Source organism: Phyllobates terribilis, unplaced genomic scaffold, assembly GCF_046119375.1.
Source record: "Phyllobates terribilis strain yellow unplaced genomic scaffold, ASM4611937v1 Scaffold_1__5_contigs__length_1240528914, whole genome shotgun sequence".
Lineage (NCBI taxonomy): Eukaryota > Metazoa > Chordata > Amphibia > Anura > Dendrobatidae > Phyllobates > Phyllobates terribilis.
In genome coordinates, this window is record NW_027362761.1 from 591,563,303 (window position 1) to 591,581,854 (window position 18,552).

Genomic DNA, 18,552 nt, shown 5'->3' on the forward strand with positions numbered 1-18,552 from the left:
ACATGTGTACATACAGCGTCAAAGAATTGGGGCATCTGCGGTTGGTTCACACTGTTATGGGGCATCTGCAGTTGATTCGCACTGTTATGGAGCATCTGCGGTGGGTTCGCACTGTTATGGGGCATCTGCGGTTGACTCACATTGTTATGGGGCATCTGCGGTTGTTTTGCACTGTTATGGGGCATCTGCGGTTGATTTGCACTGTTATGGGGCATCTGCAGTTGGTTCGCACTGTTATTGAGCATCTACGGTTGGTTCGCACTGTTATGGGGCATTTACGGTTGGCTCGCACTGTTATGGGGCATCTTTGGTTGGCTCGCACTGTTATGGGCATCTACCGTTGGTTCACACTGTTATGGTGCATCTGCGGTTGGTTCACACTGTTATAGGGGATCTGCGGTTGGTTTGCACTCTTATGGGGCATCAACGGTTGGCTCGCATTGTTATGAGGCATCTACCATTGGTTCGCACAGTTATGGTGCATCTGCGGTTGGTTCACACTGTTATGGGGCATCTGTGGTTGGTTTGCACAGTTATGGTGCATCTGCGGTTGGTTCACACTGTTATGGGGCATCTGTGGTTGGTTTGCACTGTTATGGGGCACCTGTGGTTGGTTTGCACTGTTATGGGGTATCTGCGGTTGGCTCGCACTGTTATGGGGCATCTACGGTTGGCTCGCACTGTTATGGGGCATCTGTGGTGGTTTTGCACTGTTATGGGGCATCTGCAGTGGTTATGCACTGATACGGTGCATCTACAGTTGGCTCGCACTGTCATGGGGCATCTGCGGGTGGCTTGCACTGTTATGGGGCATCTATGGTTGGCTTGCACTGTTATGGGGCATCTGTGGTTGGTTCGCACTGTTATGGGGCATCTACGGTTGGCTCGGACTGTTATGGGGCATCTGCGGTTGGCTCGCACTGTTATGGGGCATCTACGGTTGACTCGCACTGTTATGGGGCATCTGCGGTTGGTTTGCACTGTTATGGGGCATCTGCGGTGATTTTGCACTGTTATGGGGCATCTGCGGTGGTTTTGCACTGTTATGGGGCATCTGCGGTGGTTTTGCACTGTTATGTTCCGTCTGTGATGGTTTTGCATTGTTATGGGCCATCTACGGTTGGTTCGCACTGTTATGGGGCATCTGCGGTTGGTTCGCGCTGTTATGGGGCATCTGCAGTGGTTTTGCACAGTCTTCACTTCTGTGCTGGGCAGTCTGGGCACTTATGTCACGTGAAGACTAGGCAGTAGGCCTTCCGTAATGTCATGATATGCGTTGTGACCTTCAAAGTCGTCCACGATGATGGGTAGAGGATGCCGGGCTCAGAAGTGAACACTGGTATCCACAGAAGACTACTTGTCATTACCCTTAGACCTCCTGCAAACAAGAGCTGTACAAAAGCAAAGAGTCCATGCGCCTCCATACTATATATGTGTAGGAGCTGTGTCCTGCCAGCTGACGCCATATTTGGTTGTTTATCTCTTTTAAATGCAATACTTCCTTCTACATGTGCACATACAGCGTCCAACGATTGGGGCATCTGCGGTTGGTTCACACTATTATGGGGCATCTGCGGTTGATTCGCACTGTTATGGAGCATCTGCGGTGGGTTCACACTGTTATGGAACATCTGCGGTTGGTTCGCACTGTTATGGGGCATCTGTGGTTGGCTCGCACTGTTATTTGGCATCTGTGGTGGTTTTGCACTGTTATGGGGCATCTGCAGTGGTTATGCACTGTTATGGGGCATCTACGGTTGGCTCGCACTGGTATGGGGCATCTGTGGTTGGTTTGCACTGTTATGGGGCATCTATGGTTGGCTTGCACTGTTATGGGGCATCTGTGGTTGGTTTGCACTGTTATGGGGCATCTACGGTTGGCTCGGACTGTTATGGGGCATCTGCGGTTGGCTCGCACTGTTATGGGGCATCTACGGTTGACTAGCACTGTTATGGGGCATCTGCGGTTGGTTCGCACTGTTATGGGGGCATCTGCGGTTGGTTCGCACTGTTATGGGGCACCTGTGGTTGGTTCGCACTGTTATGGGGCATCTGCGGTTGGTTCGCACTGTTATGGGGCACCTGTGGTTGGTTTGCACTGCTATGGAGGCATCTGGGGTTTGCTCGCACTGTTATGGGGCATCTGCGGTGGTTTTGCACTGTTATGGGGCATCTGCGGTGGTTTTGCACTGTTATGTTCCGTCTGCGGTGGTTTTGCATTGTTATGGGCCATCTGCGGTTGGTTCGCGCTGTTATGGGGCATCTGCGGTGGTTTTGCACAGTCTTCACTTCTGTGCTGGGCAGTCTGGGCACTTATGTCACGTGAAGACTAGGCAGTAGGCCTTCCGTGATGTCATGATATGCGTTGTGACCATCAAGGTCGTCCACGATGATGGGTAGAGGATGCCGGGCTCAGAAGTGAACACTGGTATCCACAGAAGACTACTTGTCATTACCCTTAGACCTCCTGCAAACAAGAGCTGTACAAAAGCACAGAGTCCATGCGCCTCCATACTATATATGTGTAGGAGCTGTGTCCTGCCAGCTGACGCCATATTTGGTTGTTTATCTCCTTTAAATGCAATACTTCCTTCTACATGTGTACATACAGCGTCCAAGGATTGGGGCATCTGCGGTTGGTTCACACTGTTGTGGGGCATCTGCGGTTGATTCGCACTGTTATGGAGCATCTGCGGTGGGTTCGCACTGTTATGGAGCATCTGCGGTGGGTTCGCACTGTTTTGGAACATCTGAGGTTGGTTCGCACTGTTATGGGGCATCTGCGGTTGGTTCGCACTGTTATGGAGCATCTGCGGTTGGCTCGCACTATTATGGGGCATCTGCGGTTCTTTTGCACTGTTATGGGGCATCTGCGGTTGGTTCACACTGTTATGGGGCATCTGCTGTTCTTTTGCACTGTTATGGGGCATCTGCGGTTGGTTCACACTGTTATGGGGCATCTACAATTGGTTTGCAGTGTTATGGGGCATCAACGGTTGGCTTGCACTGTTATGGGGCATCTACCATTGGTTTGCACTGTTATGGTGCATCTGCGGTTGGTTTGCACTGTTATGGGGCATCTATGGTTGGTTTGCACTGTTATGGGGCATCTACGGTTGGCTTGCACTGTTATGGGGCATCTGTGGTTGGTTTGCACTGTTATGGTGCATCTGCGGTTGGTTTGCAGTGTTATGGGGCATCTATGGTTGGTTTGCACTGTTATGGGGCATCTATGGTTGGCTTGCACTGTTATGGGGCACCTGTGGTTGGTTTGCACTGTTATGGGGCATCTACGGTTGGCTCGGACTGTTATGGGGCATCTGCGGTTGGCTCGCACTGTTATGGGGCATCTACGGTTGACTAGCACTGTTATGGGGCATCTGCGGTTGGTTCGCACTGTTATGGGGGCATCTGCGGTTGGTTTGCACTGTTATGGGGCACCTGTGGTTGGTTCGCACTGTTATGGGGCATCTGCAGTTGGTTTTGCACTGTTATGGGGCATCTGCAGTGGTTATGCACTGTTACGGTGCATCTACAGTTGGCTCGCACTGTCATGGGGCATCTGCGGGTGGCTTGCACTGTTATGGGGCATCTATGGTTGGCTTGCACTGTTATGGGGCATCTGTGGTTGGTTCGCACTGTTATGGGGCATCTACGGTTGGCTCGGACTGTTATGGGGCATCTGCGGTTGGCTCGCACTGTTATGGGGCATCTACGGTTGACTCGCACTGTTAAGGGGCATCTGCGGTTGGTTTGCACTGTTATGGGGCATCTGCGGTGATTTTGCACTGTTATGGGGCATCTGCGGTGGTTTTGCACTGTTATGTTCCGTCTGTGGTGGTTTTGCATTGTTATGGGCCATCTACGGTTGGTTCGCACTGTTATGGGGCATCTGCGGTTGGTTCGCGCTGTTATGGGGCATCTGCAGTGGTTTTGCACAGTCTTCACTTCTGTGCTGGGCAGTCTGGGCACTTATGTCACGTGAAGACTAGGCAGTAGGCCTTCCGTAATGTCATGATATGCGTTGTGACCATCAAAGTCGTCCACGATGATGGGTAGAGGATGCCGGGCTCAGAAGTGAACACTGGTATCCACAGAAGACTACTTGTCATTACCCTTAGACCTCCTGCAAACAAGAGCTGTACAAAAGCACAGAGTCCATGCGCCTCCATACTATACATGTGTAGGAACTGTGTCCTGCCAGCTGACGCCATATTTGGTTGTTTATCTCTTTTAAATGCAATACTTCCTTCTACATGTGCACATACAGCGTCCAACGATTGGGGCATCTGCGGTTGGTTCACACTATTATGGGGCATCTGCGGTTGATTCGCACTGTTATGGAGCATCTGCGGTGGGTTCACACTGTTATGGGGCATCTGCGGTTGGCTCGGACTGTTATGGAACATCTGCGGTTGGTTCGCACTGTTATGGGGCATCTGTGGTTGGCTCGCACTGTTATGGGGCATCTGTGGTGGTTTTGCACTGTTATGGGGCATCTGCAGTGGTTATGCACTGTTATGGGGCATCTACGGTTGGCTCGCACTGGTATGGGGCATCTGTGGTTGGTTTGCACTGTTATGGGGCATCTATGGTTGGCTTGCACTGTTATGGGGCATCTGTGGTTGGTTTGCACTGTTATGGGGCATCTACGGTTGGCTCGGACTGTTATGGGGCATCTGCGGTTGGCTCGCACTGTTATGGGGCATCTACGGTTGACTAGCACTGTTATGGGGCATCTGCGGTTGGTTCGCACTGTTATGGGGGCATCTGCGGTTGGTTCGCACTGTTATGGGGCACCTGTGGTTGGTTCGCACTGTTATGGGGCATCTGCGGTTGGTTCGCACTGTTATGGGGCACCTGTGGTTGGTTTGCACTGTTATGGAGGCATCTGCGGTTTGCTCGCCCTGTTATGGGGCATCTGCGGTGGTTTTGCACTGTTATGGGGCATCTGCGGTGGTTTTGCACTGTTATGTTCCGTCTGCGGTGGTTTTGCATTGTTATGGGCCATCTGCGGTTGGTTCGCGCTGTTATGGGGCATCTGCGGTGGTTTTGCACAGTCTTCACTTCTGTGCTGGGCAGTCTGGGCACTTATGTCACGTGAAGACTAGGCAGTAGGCCTTCCGTGATGTCATGATATGCGTTGTGACCATCAAGGTCGTCCACGATGATGGGTAGAGGATGCCGGGCTCAGAAGTGAACACTGGTATCCACAGAAGACTACTTGTCATTACCCTTAGACCTCCTGCAAACAAGAGCTGTACAAAAGCACAGAGTCCATGCGCCTCCATACTATATATGTGTAGGAGCTGTGTCCTGCCAGCTGACGCCATATTTGGTTGTTTATCTCCTTTAAATGCAATACTTCCTTCTACATGTGTACATACAGCGTCCAAGGATTGGGGCATCTGCGGTTGGTTCACACTGTTATGGGGCATCTGCGGTTGATTCGCACTGTTATGGAGCACCTGTGGTTGGTTTGCACTGTTATGGGGTATCTGCGGTTGGCTCGCACTGTTATGGGGCATCTACGGTTGGCTCGCACTGTTATGGGGCATCTGTGGTGGTTTTGCACTGTTATGGGGCATCTGCAGTGGTTATGCACTGATACGGTGCATCTACAGTTGGCTCGCACTGTCATGGGGCATCTGCGGGTGGCTTGCACTGTTATGGGGCATCTATGGTTGGCTTGCACTGTTATGGGGCATCTGTGGTTGGTTCGCACTGTTATGGGGCATCTACGGTTGGCTCGGACTGTTATGGGGCATCTGCGGTTGGCTCGCACTGTTATGGGGCATCTACGGTTGACTCGCACTGTTATGGGGCATCTGCGGTTGGTTTGCACTGTTATGGGGCATCTGCGGTGATTTTGCACTGTTATGGGGCATCTGCGGTGGTTTTGCACTGTTATGGGGCATCTGCGGTGGTTTTGCACTGTTATGTTCCGTCTGTGATGGTTTTGCATTGTTATGGGCCATCTACGGTTGGTTCGCACTGTTATGGGGCATCTGCGGTTGGTTCGCGCTGTTATGGGGCATCTGCAGTGGTTTTGCACAGTCTTCACTTCTGTGCTGGGCAGTCTGGGCACTTATGTCACGTGAAGACTAGGCAGTAGGCCTTCCGTAATGTCATGATATGCGTTGTGACCTTCAAAGTCGTCCACGATGATGGGTAGAGGATGCCGGGCTCAGAAGTGAACACTGGTATCCACAGAAGACTACTTGTCATTACCCTTAGACCTCCTGCAAACAAGAGCTGTACAAAAGCAAAGAGTCCATGCGCCTCCATACTATATATGTGTAGGAGCTGTGTCCTGCCAGCTGACGCCATATTTGGTTGTTTATCTCTTTTAAATGCAATACTTCCTTCTACATGTGCACATACAGCGTCCAACGATTGGGGCATCTGCGGTTGGTTCACACTATTATGGGGCATCTGCGGTTGATTCGCACTGTTATGGAGCATCTGCGGTGGGTTCACACTGTTATGGAACATCTGCGGTTGGTTCGCACTGTTATGGGGCATCTGTGGTTGGCTCGCACTGTTATTTGGCATCTGTGGTGGTTTTGCACTGTTATGGGGCATCTGCAGTGGTTATGCACTGTTATGGGGCATCTACGGTTGGCTCGCACTGGTATGGGGCATCTGTGGTTGGTTTGCACTGTTATGGGGCATCTATGGTTGGCTTGCACTGTTATGGGGCATCTGTGGTTGGTTTGCACTGTTATGGGGCATCTACGGTTGGCTCGGACTGTTATGGGGCATCTGCGGTTGGCTCGCACTGTTATGGGGCATCTACGGTTGACTAGCACTGTTATGGGGCATCTGCGGTTGGTTCGCACTGTTATGGGGGCATCTGCGGTTGGTTCGCACTGTTATGGGGCACCTGTGGTTGGTTCGCACTGTTATGGGGCATCTGCGGTTGGTTCGCACTGTTATGGGGCACCTGTGGTTGGTTTGCACTGCTATGGAGGCATCTGGGGTTTGCTCGCACTGTTATGGGGCATCTGCGGTGGTTTTGCACTGTTATGGGGCATCTGCGGTGGTTTTGCACTGTTATGTTCCGTCTGCGGTGGTTTTGCATTGTTATGGGCCATCTGCGGTTGGTTCGCGCTGTTATGGGGCATCTGCGGTGGTTTTGCACAGTCTTCACTTCTGTGCTGGGCAGTCTGGGCACTTATGTCACGTGAAGACTAGGCAGTAGGCCTTCCGTGATGTCATGATATGCGTTGTGACCATCAAGGTCGTCCACGATGATGGGTAGAGGATGCCGGGCTCAGAAGTGAACACTGGTATCCACAGAAGACTACTTGTCATTACCCTTAGACCTCCTGCAAACAAGAGCTGTACAAAAGCACAGAGTCCATGCGCCTCCATACTATATATGTGTAGGAGCTGTGTCCTGCCAGCTGACGCCATATTTGGTTGTTTATCTCCTTTAAATGCAATACTTCCTTCTACATGTGTACATACAGCGTCCAAGGATTGGGGCATCTGCGGTTGGTTCACACTGTTGTGGGGCATCTGCGGTTGATTCGCACTGTTATGGAGCATCTGCGGTGGGTTCGCACTGTTATGGAGCATCTGCGGTGGGTTCGCACTGTTTTGGAACATCTGAGGTTGGTTCGCACTGTTATGGGGCATCTGCGGTTGGTTCGCACTGTTATGGAGCATCTGCGGTTGGCTCGCACTATTATGGGGCATCTGCGGTTCTTTTGCACTGTTATGGGGCATCTGCGGTTGGTTCACACTGTTATGGGGCATCTGCTGTTCTTTTGCACTGTTATGGGGCATCTGCGGTTGGTTCACACTGTTATGGGGCATCTACAATTGGTTTGCAGTGTTATGGGGCATCAACGGTTGGCTTGCACTGTTATGGGGCATCTACCATTGGTTTGCACTGTTATGGTGCATCTGCGGTTGGTTTGCACTGTTATGGGGCATCTATGGTTGGTTTGCACTGTTATGGGGCATCTACGGTTGGCTTGCACTGTTATGGGGCATCTGTGGTTGGTTTGCACTGTTATGGTGCATCTGCGGTTGGTTTGCAGTGTTATGGGGCATCTATGGTTGGTTTGCACTGTTATGGGGCATCTATGGTTGGCTTGCACTGTTATGGGGCACCTGTGGTTGGTTTGCACTGTTATGGGGCATCTACGGTTGGCTCGGACTGTTATGGGGCATCTGCGGTTGGCTCGCACTGTTATGGGGCATCTACGGTTGACTAGCACTGTTATGGGGCATCTGCGGTTGGTTCGCACTGTTATGGGGGCATCTGCGGTTGGTTTGCACTGTTATGGGGCACCTGTGGTTGGTTCGCACTGTTATGGGGCATCTGCAGTTGGTTTTGCACTGTTATGGGGCATCTGCAGTGGTTATGCACTGTTACGGTGCATCTACAGTTGGCTCGCACTGTCATGGGGCATCTGCGGGTGGCTTGCACTGTTATGGGGCATCTATGGTTGGCTTGCACTGTTATGGGGCATCTGTGGTTGGTTCGCACTGTTATGGGGCATCTACGGTTGGCTCGGACTGTTATGGGGCATCTGCGGTTGGCTCGCACTGTTATGGGGCATCTACGGTTGACTCGCACTGTTAAGGGGCATCTGCGGTTGGTTTGCACTGTTATGGGGCATCTGCGGTGATTTTGCACTGTTATGGGGCATCTGCGGTGGTTTTGCACTGTTATGTTCCGTCTGTGGTGGTTTTGCATTGTTATGGGCCATCTACGGTTGGTTCGCACTGTTATGGGGCATCTGCGGTTGGTTCGCGCTGTTATGGGGCATCTGCAGTGGTTTTGCACAGTCTTCACTTCTGTGCTGGGCAGTCTGGGCACTTATGTCACGTGAAGACTAGGCAGTAGGCCTTCCGTAATGTCATGATATGCGTTGTGACCATCAAAGTCGTCCACGATGATGGGTAGAGGATGCCGGGCTCAGAAGTGAACACTGGTATCCACAGAAGACTACTTGTCATTACCCTTAGACCTCCTGCAAACAAGAGCTGTACAAAAGCACAGAGTCCATGCGCCTCCATACTATACATGTGTAGGAACTGTGTCCTGCCAGCTGACGCCATATTTGGTTGTTTATCTCTTTTAAATGCAATACTTCCTTCTACATGTGCACATACAGCGTCCAACGATTGGGGCATCTGCGGTTGGTTCACACTATTATGGGGCATCTGCGGTTGATTCGCACTGTTATGGAGCATCTGCGGTGGGTTCACACTGTTATGGGGCATCTGCGGTTGGCTCGGACTGTTATGGAACATCTGCGGTTGGTTCGCACTGTTATGGGGCATCTGTGGTTGGCTCGCACTGTTATGGGGCATCTGTGGTGGTTTTGCACTGTTATGGGGCATCTGCAGTGGTTATGCACTGTTATGGGGCATCTACGGTTGGCTCGCACTGGTATGGGGCATCTGTGGTTGGTTTGCACTGTTATGGGGCATCTATGGTTGGCTTGCACTGTTATGGGGCATCTGTGGTTGGTTTGCACTGTTATGGGGCATCTACGGTTGGCTCGGACTGTTATGGGGCATCTGCGGTTGGCTCGCACTGTTATGGGGCATCTACGGTTGACTAGCACTGTTATGGGGCATCTGCGGTTGGTTCGCACTGTTATGGGGGCATCTGCGGTTGGTTCGCACTGTTATGGGGCACCTGTGGTTGGTTCGCACTGTTATGGGGCATCTGCGGTTGGTTCGCACTGTTATGGGGCACCTGTGGTTGGTTTGCACTGTTATGGAGGCATCTGCGGTTTGCTCGCCCTGTTATGGGGCATCTGCGGTGGTTTTGCACTGTTATGGGGCATCTGCGGTGGTTTTGCACTGTTATGTTCCGTCTGCGGTGGTTTTGCATTGTTATGGGCCATCTGCGGTTGGTTCGCGCTGTTATGGGGCATCTGCGGTGGTTTTGCACAGTCTTCACTTCTGTGCTGGGCAGTCTGGGCACTTATGTCACGTGAAGACTAGGCAGTAGGCCTTCCGTGATGTCATGATATGCGTTGTGACCATCAAGGTCGTCCACGATGATGGGTAGAGGATGCCGGGCTCAGAAGTGAACACTGGTATCCACAGAAGACTACTTGTCATTACCCTTAGACCTCCTGCAAACAAGAGCTGTACAAAAGCACAGAGTCCATGCGCCTCCATACTATATATGTGTAGGAGCTGTGTCCTGCCAGCTGACGCCATATTTGGTTGTTTATCTCCTTTAAATGCAATACTTCCTTCTACATGTGTACATACAGCGTCCAAGGATTGGGGCATCTGCGGTTGGTTCACACTGTTATGGGGCATCTGCGGTTGATTCGCACTGTTATGGAGCATCTGCGGTGGGTTCGCACTGTTATGGAGCATCTGCGGTGGGTTCGCACTGTTATGGGGCATCTGCGGTTGGTTCGCACTGTTATGGAGCATCTGCGGTTGGCTCGCACTGTTATGGGGCATCTGCGGTTCTTTTGCACTGTTATGGGGCATCTGCGGTTGGTTCACACTGTTATGGGGCATCTGCTGTTCTTTTGCACTGTTATGGGGCATCTGCGGTTGGTTCACACTGTTATGGGGCATCTACAATTGGTTTGCAGTGTTATGGGGCATCAACGGTTGGCTTGCACTGTTATGGGGCATCTACCATTGGTTTGACTGTTATGGTGCATCTGCGGTTGGTTTGCACTGTTATGGGGCATCTATGGTTGGTTTGCACTGTTATGGGGCATCTACGGTTGGCTTGCACTGTTATGGGGCATCTGTGGTTGGTTTGCACTGTTATGGTGCATCTGCGGTTGGTTTGCACTGTTATGGGGCATCTATGGTTGGTTTGCACTGTTATGGGGCATCTATGGTTGGCTTGCACTGTTATGGGGCACCTGTGGTTGGTTTGCACTGTTATGGGGCATCTACGGTTGGCTCGGACTGTTATGGGGCATCTGCGGTTGGCTCGCACTGTTATGGGGCATCTACGGTTGACTAGCACTGTTATGGGGCATCTGCGGTTGGTTCGCACTGTTATGGGGGCATCTGCGGTTGGTTCGCACTGTTATGGGGCACCTGTGGTTGGTTCGCACTGTTATGGGGCATCTGCAGTTGGTTCGCACTGTTATGGGGCACCTGTGGTTGGTTTGCACTGTTATGGAGGCATCTGCGGTTTGCTCGCACTGTTATGGGGCATCTGCGGTGGTTTTGCACTGTTATGGGGCATCTGCGGTGGTTTTGCACTGTTATGTTCCGTCTGCGGTGGTTTTGCATTGTTATGGGCCATCTGCGGTTGGTTCGCGCTGTTATGGGGCATCTGCGGTGGTTTTGCACAGTCTTCACTTCTGTGCTGGGCAGTCTGGGCACTTATGTCACGTGAAGACTAGGCAGTAGGCCTTCCGTGATGTCATGATATGCGTTGTGACCAACAAGGTCGTCCACGATGATGAGTAGAGGATGCCGGGCTCAGAAGTGAACACTGGTATCCACAGAAGACTACTTGTCATTACCCTTAGGCCTCCTGCAAACAAGAGCTGTACAAAAGCACAGAGTCCATGCGCCTCCATACTATACATGTGTAGGAGCTGTGTCCTGCCAGCTGACGCCATATTTGGTTGTTTATCTCCTTTAAATGCAATACTTCCTTCTACATGTGTACATACAGCGTCCAAGGATTGGGGCATCTGCGGTTGGTTCACACTGTTATGGGGCATCTGCGGTTGATTCGCACTGTTATGGAGCATCTGCGGTGGGTTCGCAATGTTATGGAGCATCTGCGGTGGGTTCGCACTGTTTTGGAACATCTGAGGTTGGTTCGCACTGTTATGGGGCATCTGCGGTTGGTTCGCACTGTTATGGAGCATCTGCGGTTGGCTCGCACTGTTATGGGGCATCTGCGGTTCTTTTGCACTGTTATGGGGCATCTGCGGTTGGTTCACACTGTTATGGGGCATCTGCGGTTCTTTTGCACTGTTATGGGGCATCTGCGGTTGGTTCACACTGTTATGGGGCATCTACAATTGGTTTGCAGTGTTATGGGGCATCAACGGTTGGCTCGCACTGTTATGGGGCATCTACCATTGGTTTGCACTGTTATGGTGCATCTGCGGTTGGTTTGCACTGTTATGGGGCATCTATGGTTGGTTTGCACTGTTATGGGGCATCTACGGTTGGTTTGCACTGTTATGGGGCATCTATGGTTGGCTCGCACTGTTATGGAGCATCTGCGGTGGGTTCGCACTGTCATGGGGCATCTAGGGTTGGCTTGCACTGTTATGGGGCATCTGCGGTTGGCTCGCACTGTTATGGGCATCTACAGTTGGCTCGGACTGTTTTGGGGCATCTGCGGTTGGCTCGCACTGTTATGGGGCATCTGCTGTTGGTTCGCACTGTTATGGGGCACCTGTGTTTGGTTTGCACTGTTATGGGGCATCTACGGTTGGCTCGAACTGTTATGGGGAATCTGCGGTTGGTTCGCACTGTAATGGTGCATCTGCGGTTGGCTCGCACTGTTATGGGGCATCTGTGGTGGTTTTGCACTGTTATGGGGCATCTGCAGTGGTTATGCACTGTTATGGGGCATCTACGGTTGGCTCGCACTGGTATGGGGCATCTGCGGTTGGTTTGCACTGTTATGGGGCATCTATGGTTGGCTTGCACTGTTATGGGGCATCTGTGGTTGGTTCGCACTGTTATGGGGCATCTACGGTTGGCTCGGACTGTTATGGGGCATCTGCGGTTGGCTCGCACTGTTATGGGGCATCTGTGGTTGGTTCGCACTGTTATGGGGCATCTACGGTTGGCTCGCACTGTTATGGGGCATCTACGGTTGACTCGCACTGTTATGGGGCATCTGCGGTTGGTTCGCACTGTTATGTGGCACCTGTGGTTGGTTCGCACTGTTATGGGGCATCTGTGGTTGGTTCGCACTGTTATGGGGCATCTATGGTTGGCTTGGACTGTTATGGGGCATCTACGGTTGGCTCGCACTGTTATGGGGCATCTACGGTTGACTCGCACTGTTGTGGGGCATCTGCGGTTGACTCGCACTGTTGTGGGGCATCTGTGGTTGGTTCGCACTGTTATGGGGCATCTATGGTTGGTTTGCACTGTTATGGGGCATCTGTGGTTGGTTCGCACTGTTATGGGGCATCTACGGTTGGCTCGCACTGTTATGGGGCATCTACGGTTGACTCGCACTGTTGTGGGGCATCTGCGGTTGGTTCGCACTGTTATGGGGCACCTGTGGTTGGTTCGCACTGTTATGGGGCATCTGCGGTTGGTTCGCACTGTTATGGGGCACCTGTGGTTGGTTTGCACTGTTATGGGGGCATCTGCGGTTTGCTCGCACTGTTATGGGGCATCTGCAGTGGTTTTGCACTGTTATGGGGCATCTGCGGTGGTTTTGCACTGTTATGTTCCGTCTGCGGTGGTTTTGCATTGTTATGGGCCATCTGCGGTTGGTTCGCACTGTTATGGGGCATCTGTGGTTGGTTCGCGCTGTTATGGGGCATCTGCGGTGGTTTTGCACAGTCTTCACTTCTGTGCTGGGCAGTCTGGGCACTTACAGTTAAATGAAAAAGTTTGGGCACCCCTATTAATCTTAAGCTTAATGTTTTATAAAATTTGGTGTTTTTGCAACAGCTATTTCAGTTTGATATATGTAATAACTGTTGGACACAGTAATGTTTCTGCCTTGAAATGAGGTTTATTGTACTAACAGAAAATGTGCAATCTGCATTCAAACAAAATTTGACAGGTGCATAAGTATGGGCACCTCACCAGAAAAATGACATTAATATTTAGTAGATCCTCCTTTTGCAAAAATAACAGTCTCTAGTCGCTTCCTGTAGCTTTTAATGAGTTCCTGGATCCTGGATGAAGGTATTTTTGACCATTACTCTTTACAAAACAATTCCAGTTCAGTTAAGTTTGATGGTTGCCGAGCATGGACAGCCCTCTTCAAATGATCCCACAGATGTTCAATGATATTCAGGTCTGGGGACTGGGATGGCCATTCCAGAACATTGTAATTGTTCCTCTGCATGAATGCCTGAGTAGATTTGGAGCGGTGTTTTGGATCATTGTCTTGCTTAAAGATCCATCCCCTGCGTAACTTCAACTTTATCCCTGATTCTTGAACATTATTGTCAAGAATCTGCTGATACTGAGTGGAATCCATGCGTCCCTCAACTTTAACAAGATTCCCGGTGCCGGCATTGGCCACACAGCCCCAAAGCATGATGGAACCTCCACCAAATTTTACTGTGGGTAGCAAGTGTTTTTCTTGGAATGCTGTGTTTTTTTGCCGCCATGCATAATGCCTTTTTGTATGACCAAACAACTCAATATTGGTTTCATCAGTCCACAGGACCTTCTTCCAAAAAGAAATTGGCTTCCCCAAATGTGCTTTTGCATACCTCAACCGACTCTGTTTGTGGCGTGCTTGCAGAAACGGCTTCTTTCGCATCACTCTCCCATACAGCTTCTCCTTGTGCAAAGTGCGTTGTATAGTTGACCGATGCACAGTGACACCATCTGCAGCAAGTTGATGCTGCAGCTCTCTGGAGGTGGTCTGAGGATTGTCCTTGACTGATCTCACCATTCTTCTTCTCTGCCTTTCTGATGTTTTTCTTGGCCTGCCACTTCTGGCCTTAACAAGAACTGTCCCTGTGTTCTTCCATTTCCTTACTATGTTCCTCTCAGTGGAAACTGACAGGTTAAATCTCTGAGACAGCTTTTTGTATCGTTCCCCTGAACAACTATGTTGAATAATCTTTGTTTTCAGATCATTTGACAGTTGTTTTGAGGAGCCCATGATGCCACTCTACAGAGGAGATTCAAACAGGAGAACAACTTGCAAGTGGCCACTTGAAGTAGCTTTTCTCATGATTGCATATACCTGGCTATGAAGTTCAAAGCTCAATGAGGTTACAAAACCAAAAAAAGTGCTTTAGTAAGTCAGTAAAAAGTAGGTAGGAGTATTTAAAACAAGAAAATGATAAGGGTGCCCATACTTATGCACCTGTCAAATTTTGTTTGAATGCAGATTGCACATTTTCTGTTAGTACAATAAACCTCATTTCAAGGCAGAAACATTACTGTGTCCAACAGTTATTACATATATCAAACTGAAATAGCTGTTGCAAAAACACCAATTTTTATAAAACATTAAGCTTAAGATTAATAGGGGTGCCCAAACTTTTTCATATAACTGTATGTCACGTGAAGACTAGGCAGTAGGCCTTCCGTGATGTCATGATATGCGTTGTGACCATCAAAGTCGTCCACGATGATGGGTAGAGGATGCCGGGCTCAGAAGTGAACACTGGTATCCACAGAAGACTACTTGTCATTACCCTTAGGCCTCCTGCAAACAAGAGCTGTACAAAAGCACAGAGTCCATGCGCCTCCATACTATATATGTGTAGGAGCTGTGTCCTGCCAGCTGACGCCATATTTGGTTGTTTATCTCCTTTAAATGCAATACTTCCTTCTACATGTGTACATACAGCGTCCAAGGATTGGGGCATCTGCGGTTGGTTCACACTGTTATGGGGCATCTGCGGTTGATTCGCACTGTTAAGGAGCATCTGCGGTGGGTTCGCACTGTTATGGAGCATCTGCGGTGGGTTCGCACTGTTATGGAACATCTGCAGTTGGTTCGCACTGTTATGCGGCATCTGCGGTTGGCTCGCACTGTTATGGACATCTACAGTTGGCTCGGACTGTTTTGGGGCATCTGCGGTTGGCTCGCACTGTTATGGGGCATCTGCGGTTGGTTCGCACTGTTATGGGGCACCTGTGTTTGGTTTGCACTGTTATGGGGCATCTACGGTTGGCTCGAACTGTTATGGGGAATCTGCGGTTGGTTCGCACTGTTATGGTGCATCTGCGGTTGGCTCGCACTGTTATGGGGCATCTGTGGTGGTTTTGCACTGTTATGGGGCATCTGCAGTGGTTATGCACTGTTATGGGGCATCTACAGTTGGCTCGCACTGGTATGGGGCATCTGCGGTTGGTTTGCACTGTTATGGGGCATCTATGGTTGGCTTGCACTGTTATGGGGCATCTGTGGTTGGTTCGCACTGTTATGGGGCATCTACGGTTGGCTCGGACTGTTATGGGGCATCTGCGGTTGGCTCGCACTGTTACGGGGCATCTGTGGTTGGTTCGCACTGTTATGGGGCATCTACGGTTGGCTCGCACTGTTATGGGGCATCTACGGTTGACTCGCACTGTTATGGGGCATCTGCGGTTGGTTCGCACTGTTATGGGGCACCTGTGGTTGGTTCGCACTGTTATGGGGCATCTGTGGTTGGTTCGCACTGTTATGGGGCATCTATGGTTGGCTCGGACTGTTATGCGGCATCTACGGTTGGCTCGCACTGTTATGGGGCATCTGTGGTTGGTTCGCACTGTTATGGGGCATCTACGGTTGGCTCGCACTGTTATAGGGCATCTACGGTTGACTCGCACTGTTGTGGGGCATCTGCGGTTGGTTCGCACTGTTATGGGGCACCTGTGGTTGGTTCGCACTGTTATGGGGCACCTGTGGTTGGTTTGCACTGTTATGGGGGCATCTGCGGTTTGCTCACACTGTTATGGGGCATCTGCAGTGGTTTTGCACTGTTATGGGGCATCTGCGGTGGTTTTGCACTGTTATGTTCCGTCTGCGGTGGTTTTGCATTGTTATGGGCCATCTGCGGTTGGTTCGCGCTGTTATGGGGCATCTGCGGTGGTTTTGCACAGTCTTCACTTCTGTGCTGGGCAGTCTGGGCACTTATGTCACGTGAAGACTAGGCAGTAGGCCTTCCGTGATGTCATGATATGCGTTGTGACCATCAAGGTCGTCCACGATGATGGGTAGAGGATGCCGGGCTCAGAAGTGAACACTGGTATCCACAGAAGACTACTTGTCATTACCCTTAGACCTCCTGCAAACAAGAGCTGTACAAAAGCACAGAGTCCATGCGCCTCCATACTATATATGTGTAGGAGCTGTGTCCTGCCAGCTGACGCCATATTTGGTTGTTTATCTCCTTTAAATGCAATACTTCCTTCTACATGTGTACATACAGCGTCCAAGGATTGGGGCATCTGCGGTTGGTTCACACTGTTATGGAGCATCTGCGGTGGGTTCGCACTGTTATGGAGCATCTGCGGTGGGTTCACACTGTTATGGAATATCTGCAGTTGGTTCGCACTGTTATGGAGCATCTGCGGTTGGCTCGCACTGTTATGGGGCATCTGCGTTTCTTTTGCACTGTTATGGGGCATCTGCGGTTGGTTCACACTGTTATGGGGCATCTGCGGTTCTTTTGCACTGTTATGGGGCATCTGCGGTTGGTTCACACTGTTATGGGGCATCTACAATTGGTTTGCAGTGTTATGGGGCATTAACGGTTGTCTCGCACTGTTATGGGGCATCTGCAGTTGGCTCGCACTGTTATGGTGCATCTGCGGTTGGTTTGCACTGTTATTGGGCATCTATGGTTGGTTTGCACTGTTATGGGGCATCTACGGTTGGTTTGCACTGTTATGGGGCATCTATGGTTGGCTCGCACTGTTATGGGGCATCTGCGGTGGGTTCGCACTGTCATGGGGCATCTACAGTTGGCTCGCACTGTTATGGGGCATCTGCGGTTGGCTCGCACTGTTATGGGCATCTACAGTTGGCTCGGACTGTTATGGGGCATCTGCGGTTGGCTCGGACTGTTATGGGGCATCTACGGTTGGTTTGCACTGTTATGGGGCATCTACCATTGGTTTGCACTGTTATGGTGCATCTGACGCGCCCCCTGGGCTGTGGGGTACTCGGTGCCGGGCCGGTCGTTGCTAGGGGAGATGTCACAGTGGCGGTGACCCGGTCCGTGACCCAGGGCGGTCAATCAAAAGGGGAAATATTTACAGGGGATTATAGTTTATATATACACTGTGTTCCAAATTATTATGCAAATAATATTTTCTCAGATTTTCCCAAATTATCTATATGAATTGCAGTCATTGTAATTTTCCAGTCAAATAACTATTAGAGTACAATTGAAAGGTTTTTGTACAAACTGCCTATGATAACAGGATATTTTTAAAAAAATGAAAAACTCTAACTGCACTCAAAATGCATGTTCCAAATTATTATGCACAGCAGAGTTTTCAACCTTTTCATTTTAATAGAGATCAAAAAAATGGTCATTTTTGAAATTATAAGCATTAGCAGGTTATTACACACTGAAATCAAACAGTTTTCACCTCAAAACTTTATTCTAGGTGATGTTACATTTGCACATAGGACCGCTTGTTCGAAAGGAGCTTCTGAACTCTCTCGTCCATTGAATTTGTCAGGTTTTGGATGGTTTCTGCTTTAATTGTTTTGCATGAGGACAAAATACCCTCCCAGAGCTGTTGCTTAGATGTGAACTGCCTCCCGCCATCATAGACACTCCTTTTGATGATGCTCCAGAGGTTCTCAATGGGGTTGAGGTCAGGGGAGCATGGGGGCCACACCATAAGTTTGTCCCCTTTTATGCCCACAGCAGCCAGAGATGCAGATGTGTTATGTGCAGCATGAGACGGGGC

General features: G+C 50.4%; 1 protein-coding gene across 3 annotated transcripts in view; it reads left to right on the forward strand.

The window, feature by feature from the left end:
* ANKRD55 (ankyrin repeat domain 55) overlaps positions 1-18,552 on the forward strand; it is a 108,431-nt gene that overhangs the window by 69,835 nt on the left and 20,044 nt on the right. The gene's annotated exons all lie outside the window — the stretch shown is intronic.